At 44.9% G+C, this 6,140-nt stretch overlaps 1 long non-coding RNA gene across 1 annotated transcript; it reads left to right on the top strand.

Annotated features, from left to right (window-relative positions):
- Nucleotides 1-2,147: 2,147 nt before the first annotated feature.
- Nucleotides 2,148-4,695, top strand: LOC105492825 (uncharacterized). The gene is made up of 3 exons (XR_011606447.1): nucleotides 2,148-2,613; nucleotides 3,802-4,034; nucleotides 4,401-4,695. It is a non-coding gene; the product is annotated as an uncharacterized lncRNA (long non-coding RNA).
- Nucleotides 4,696-6,140: the final 1,445 nt, after the last annotated feature.

Genomic DNA, 6,140 nt, shown 5'->3' with positions numbered 1-6,140 from the left:
TTCCAGAAACATCTAGGCCTTTCCAAAGCATCCAGTATGTTTTATCTTGTATTCATTGGGAATCTTGTGAGCTTCATGTTTTTCTCTCTGTTTTGGCCAGAAGGCTAAGGGCTGATTTTCCCTGCTTTCATATATATATATATGTTTTAAAACTCTTATTATTCATTCATTTAATAAATAGTTATTGCACAACTACTATATGCCAGGCCCTCTACTAGATGCTGGAAATACAGCAATAAACAAAACAGGCAAACATTATTGCACTTAGAAAGCTTATAATCACGGCTGAGCTCAGCAGCCAATACCTGTAATCCTAGCACTTTGGGAGGCCAAGAGGGAAAGAGCACCTGAGCGCAGGAGTTTGAGGCTGCACTGAGCTGTGACTGCGCTGCTGCACACTACCCTGGGTGACAGAGACACCCCCAAAAACAGATAGAGGGAGGGAGAAAAGAAAGCTTATATTTAAGTAAGGAAGATCAACAATAAACACAACATGGAAGTAAATATAGGGTTAAGATTTTACTTGGGCCGGGCACAGTGGTTTGCACCTGTAATCTCAGCACTTTGGGAGGCCAAGGCAGGTGGATCACCTGAGGTCAGGAGTTCGAGACCAGCCTGGCCAACATGGCGAAACCGCGTCTCAACTAAAAATACAAAAATTAGCCAGGCGTGGTGATGCATGCCTGTAATCCCAGCTACTCAGGAGGCTGAGGCAGGAGAAGCACTTGAACCCGGGAGGCGGAGGTTGCAGTGAGCAGCTGAGATTGCACCAGTTCACTCCACCCTGGGTGACAGAGTGAGACTCTGAAAAAAAAAAAAAAAAAAGATTTTACTTGATGTTCCAGTTATAGCCATGTAACCAACCTCCCCAATCTTACTCGTTCAAAGAAAAACATCCTTCTCTGGGTTAGCAATTCTGAGAGGGCACCGGGGAATGATCTGCTGTTTGATGTTTGGGCCTTAGCTGGGAAGACTGCCAGTGACTCCAATGGATGGGGCTGGATCAGGAGGGGCAGGAGGATCCACTTCCAACACGACACAGCTTCACTGGGAATGGTTGGATACTGGGCTCAGCTGGGACTGCGAGCCAGAAAGCCTACATGATGTAACCTCTCCAGTATGGTCATGTAAAGATGGTGGGACTTCTTATGTAGAGGCCAAGTGTCCAGTGATTTAGGCAGAGGCTGTACAGCCTTTGAGGAACTAGCCTCAAAAGTCACCTCGTGTCACTTACAATGTATGCCATTGGTCGAAGGAGTCAAAACTCACTGAGATTCAGGAAGATGGAAAACAGACTCAATGGAAAAGTTTCAAATTATTTGTGAGTTGATTTTATAACTGGCACATGCCTTTAGGGTGAATTCCCATGATCATGGAGAAGGGCTTCATATTTAGAGTCAATCCCACCAGGAGTTGAAGAGCGGGTCAGGCATGTGCTTTTATTTAGCAAGCATCATTGTGTGCTGATGGTGGGCCTATCACTGCGCCAGGTGCTGGGGTTTCCACAGTGAGGTAGACACAGTTTCTTTCCCCTTGGATCAGGAAAGGGAAGTGGCTAAACACCCAATCATAAATGTGCTGTTTGAGAAATATGGTGGCAGGGAACACACAGGGGACGATGGAACCACATGGAAGGAAATATTAGTTGAGTGAATTTGGGAAAATTATTTAGCATCTCTCTGTGATTAGCATATTTACTTGTATAACAAGGCTAGTAAGACCTGCCTTATAAGGTTGGTTTAGGGATGAGAAGAGACAAGTAATCTAAAGCGGCTCCCGGTCAATCGCTTCTCATCGTCCTATTGAGGTCTGTGCAAGCCACTTCTCACTATCTCAGCTTTTCCTCATTTGCTTGTTTGTTTGTTTACTTGCTTATTATCTGAACTCACCAAACTAGAATATAAAATATACATAGTCTGTTATTCAGGCTACTGTATAGAAAATAAACTCATCTCTGTCTAGAAAGCCCTTCCCTTCAGATATTGTGTGGCCAACTCTTTCACCCTTTACAAAAAAGCACTAAATATGCTGCCTAGTCCTTCTACTTAAAATTGCATCCTAGAACCCTTTCTATAATCGCTGCCTTCCCATTCTGTTCTGTTTTTCCATTTCAAATATCACTTAAAACCTCTAACATACTCTACATAAGCTTTAGACTTATTTGTTTATCCTCTTGCCCTGCTGAATGTAAATTGCATTAGGGCAGGGATCTTAGTTTTTACTGATGCATCACAAGTGCCTGTAACCATACCCGTCTCACAATGGAACAAATGAATCCACTGGGAAGGAGCAGGACATTGAGTCAGAAGGGTGGGCAGGAGTCCTTTGTAAGCCGGATAAACTGTTTGGATTTTTTTTCCAAAATAAGATAAACAATGTAGACTTTTATGAGAAGGTATGACATGAACTAAATGACGTTTTTATATTATTCTGGCTGCTGTATAGAAAATGGAATAGAAGAAGTCAAGATTGGACAGGAGATGAGTTAGGAGAGAGGGTGGTGGCTTGGATCAAGGTGGTGGTCCTGGAGACGAAGAGAAATGAGCGGCTTTCAGATGCGTTTTTACATGGAAGGAAGAACTGAACAGACACGCTGATGGGCTGAACAAGAGGGTGAGTAAGAGAAGGAAAGCGAGGCTAACTCATAGGTTTTTGGTTTCAGTAACCTGCCATGATATGTCATTTACTGATATGAGTCAAGACTAAGGAAGAAGCAGAAAGTCTGCGTGTGTGTGTGTGTGTGTTGCTGTGTGTGCACGTAGTGTGGTGCGTGTGTGTGCAGTGATGTGTATGTGTATTGTGTGTGTTGTGTGTATTGTGTTATGTGTGTGTAGTGTGGTTGTATGTGTGTGTTTTGTGAGTGCAGTATTGGATGTGTGTGCAGTGAGGTGTGTATATGTGTATATGTGTGTAGTGTGGGATATGTGTGTGCAGTGGTGTGTATGTGTAGTGTGTGTGTGTTTTGCCTATTGTTTTTTGTATGTGCGGTGTGGTTTTGTGGGTGTTTTGTGTGTGTGCATGCAGTATTGGGTGTGTGTGCACTGAGATGTGTGTGTATGTGTGTAGTGTGGGATGTGTGTGTGCAGTGGTGTGTATGTGTAGTGTGTTGTGTGTTTTTGTGTGTGGGGTTTGGTTGTGTGTTTTGTGTGTGTGCAGTGAGGTGTGTGTGTAGTGTGTATGTGTATAGTGTGGGGTGTGTGTGTAGTTGTGTGTGTGTGTAGTGTGTGTGTGGTGTGTGTGTAGTGTGGGGGGTGTGCGCAGTGGTGTGTGTGTAGGGGTTTGGTTGTGTGTTTTGTGTGTGTGCAGTGAGGTGTGTGTGTAGTGTGTATGTGTATAGTGTGGGGTGTGTGTGTAGTTGTGTGTGTGTGTAGTGTGTGTGTGGTGTGTGTGTAGTGTGGGGGGTGTGCGCAGTGGTGTGTGTGTAGTGTGGGAGCGTGTTTACAGTGAAGTGTGTGTGTGGTGTGTGTGTAGTGTGGGATGTGTGTGTGCAGTTTGTGTGTTTGTGGTATAGTTGTGTGTGTGACCTGTGTGTAGTGTGGGATGTGTATGTGCAGTGTGTGTGGGGGGTATGGTAGTATGGGTGTGGGGTGTGTGTGCAGTGATGTCTGTGAGTTGTGTGTGTGTGTGTAGTATGGGGTGTGTGTGCAGTAGTGTGTGTATGGGTGGTGTCGCATGTCAGTGAGTGTAGTGCGCTGGGTATGTATGTATGATACTGGCCGCTGGGGGTGGGGCAGTTAGATTTTTTCTTGACTTTGTTCATCATGAGATGAGTATTAAACTGACGAAGTATTCTGCATCTAGAATCCAGCCTAAGGAGATAGTCAGAGGTGCTCACCAAGATTCAAAGAGGTTCTTCATTGCCTTACCATATTTGTAAGCCAAAATCTGGAAGCTAGCACAGGGTCCAGGCTTATGAGAACGGCGCAGTCGATCCCAGATCTTCCATATGACAGGGAGCTGGCCATCCTTCGAAGTGCTGCTTACTAAGATGATAATGACACTGGAAAATTCTCTTTAAATAAACAAATGGCTGGGTAAGTGCTTACTGCATAGTATATTCATGTTAGTAGAGAAATATCTACAAAATACACTCATGGTAAACTCTATAAATCATGAAAATGTAAAACTGCAAGAAATCTCAAGGCCATCGTTTCAAAATGCATGCTATAGTTAAGCAAAATAAAAAATCAGGGAAGACTGAAAGGCTGGAAAGGTCCTTGTTTAAGCTGTGACATTTGATCCTATTCGTGGGAAAAGAGCTGAACTGAGAAGGACCCATGTCCTAGCCCCTGGTTTTGTTGCTGTTGCTTTGCTGGGTGACCTTGGGGACACCATTGAACGCCTCTTGGCTCGGCTTTTTCACGGTTAAATGAGACAGTTGGTAATTCTTTGTTTTTCAGAGTTTCCATGGTCTGGATGCCACCGGCTTTTCCTTATAGCAGGGAGTTTTTCGACTGCCCAGAGTGGTGGAGTTCATCTCTCCCAGCCCACTCATAATTCGGCTTGTGTGCAGAAGGTAGAAGCCCTTCCCGAGGGCACACAACGCTTCTGTAAACAGCAGTGTATAGACTTCAGCAGAAGCAGCAGAAGCAAACAGAGGAGGTGAAAATGACCACTCGAAAAAACACTGATGACAGAAAAAACAAAATCGATTAGCCTTTATCTTTAAAAAAAATCAACTATGACTTCAATTGATTTCTTTTTTTTTTTTTTTTTTTGAGACGGAGTCTCGCTCTGTCGCCCAGGCTGGAGTGCAGTGGCCGAATCTCGGCTCACTGCAAGCTCCGCCTCCCGGGTTCCCGCCATTCTCCTGCCTCAGCCTCCCGAGTAGCTGGGACTACAGGCGCCCGCCACCTCGCCCGGCTAGTTTTTTGTATTTTTTAGTGGAGATGGGGTTTCACCATGTTAGCCCATGTTGGGATGGTCTCGATCTCCCGACCTCGTGATCCGCCCGTCTCGGCCTCCCAAAGTGCTGGGATTACAGGCTTGAGCCACCGCGCCCGGCCGACTTCAATTGATTTCAAATAAAACTATTTCTATCTTTACGAGATACGTTAGATCATTGAAAGTCATGCTTACAGAAAATATTAGTGTCTCTGAAGAAAACGCTAGGCTTCTGCAAAAGTTTTGCCTCTCACTTCTAGTCATGTCCCCACTGCTAGTCCATTCTCTGAAAAGTGTGCCCAAAGCAATTTTCTTTTCTTTTTTCTTTTTCTTTTCTTTTTCTTTTTTCTTTTCTTTTCTTTTCTTTTTTTTTTTTTTTCTTTTTTTTGAGATGGAGTCTTGCTCTGTTGCCCAGGCTGGAGGGCAGTGGTTCAATCTTGGCTCACTGCAACCTCCGACTCCCAAGTTCAAGCAGTTCTCTGCCTCAGCCTCCCGAGTAGCTGGGATTACAGGCACCTGCCGCCATGCCCAGCTAATTTTTGTATTTTTAGTAGAGACAGGGTTTCACCATCTTGGCCAGGCTGGTCTTGAACGCCTAACCTTGTGATCCACCCGCCTCAGCCTCCCAACGTGCTGGGATTACAGGCATGAGCCACCATGACCGTACCCAAAGCAATTTTCTAAAAATGAAAATGTCATTCTGTCACACACACACACTCACACACACCCCCGCCACCTGAAACATCTGCACTGGAAATGGCTCAACAGGTACCACTTTCTATGAGAGAAAGACTAGGTCCCCTGACCTGACTCCACCCACCTCCTCCAGTTTCCTTTGCTATTCCCCTCCCTCCCCTGCTGGCCCAAGCCTGTTCGCTCTTAAATATGCCCAGCTGTTTCTAAACCTTCTGGTCTTAGCTGATGCTCTCCTTTTGTCCTTGATCAGCTCTCCTCACCTGGCTCACCAGGAAAACACCTACTCATCTTTCCGGACTCAGCTGAGCATCCTCTCCTCCGTGAAGACCTTTTCTGACCTTTGCTGCTTTTGTCCTTTGTAACTGATTATATGGGGCTCCACACAGGCTGCTATCTTACCCAATGGAACATTTCTTTGCATTTATTTCTTTACTTGCTTAGCCCCTGCCCCTTATAGGCTAAAAACTCACTGAAAACAAGAAATATGTGATTTCATCTTGGTATCCCCAGTACCTAGGATGACACTGCCATTCATTTATTTGATAAAAATTCCTTAAGTG

This window comes from Macaca nemestrina, chromosome 8 (genome assembly GCF_043159975.1).
Source record: "Macaca nemestrina isolate mMacNem1 chromosome 8, mMacNem.hap1, whole genome shotgun sequence".
Classification (NCBI taxonomy): domain Eukaryota; kingdom Metazoa; phylum Chordata; class Mammalia; order Primates; family Cercopithecidae; genus Macaca; species Macaca nemestrina.
The sequence above is the reverse complement of the archived record's forward strand: the minus strand, read 5'-3'. Positions and strand labels throughout refer to the sequence as shown.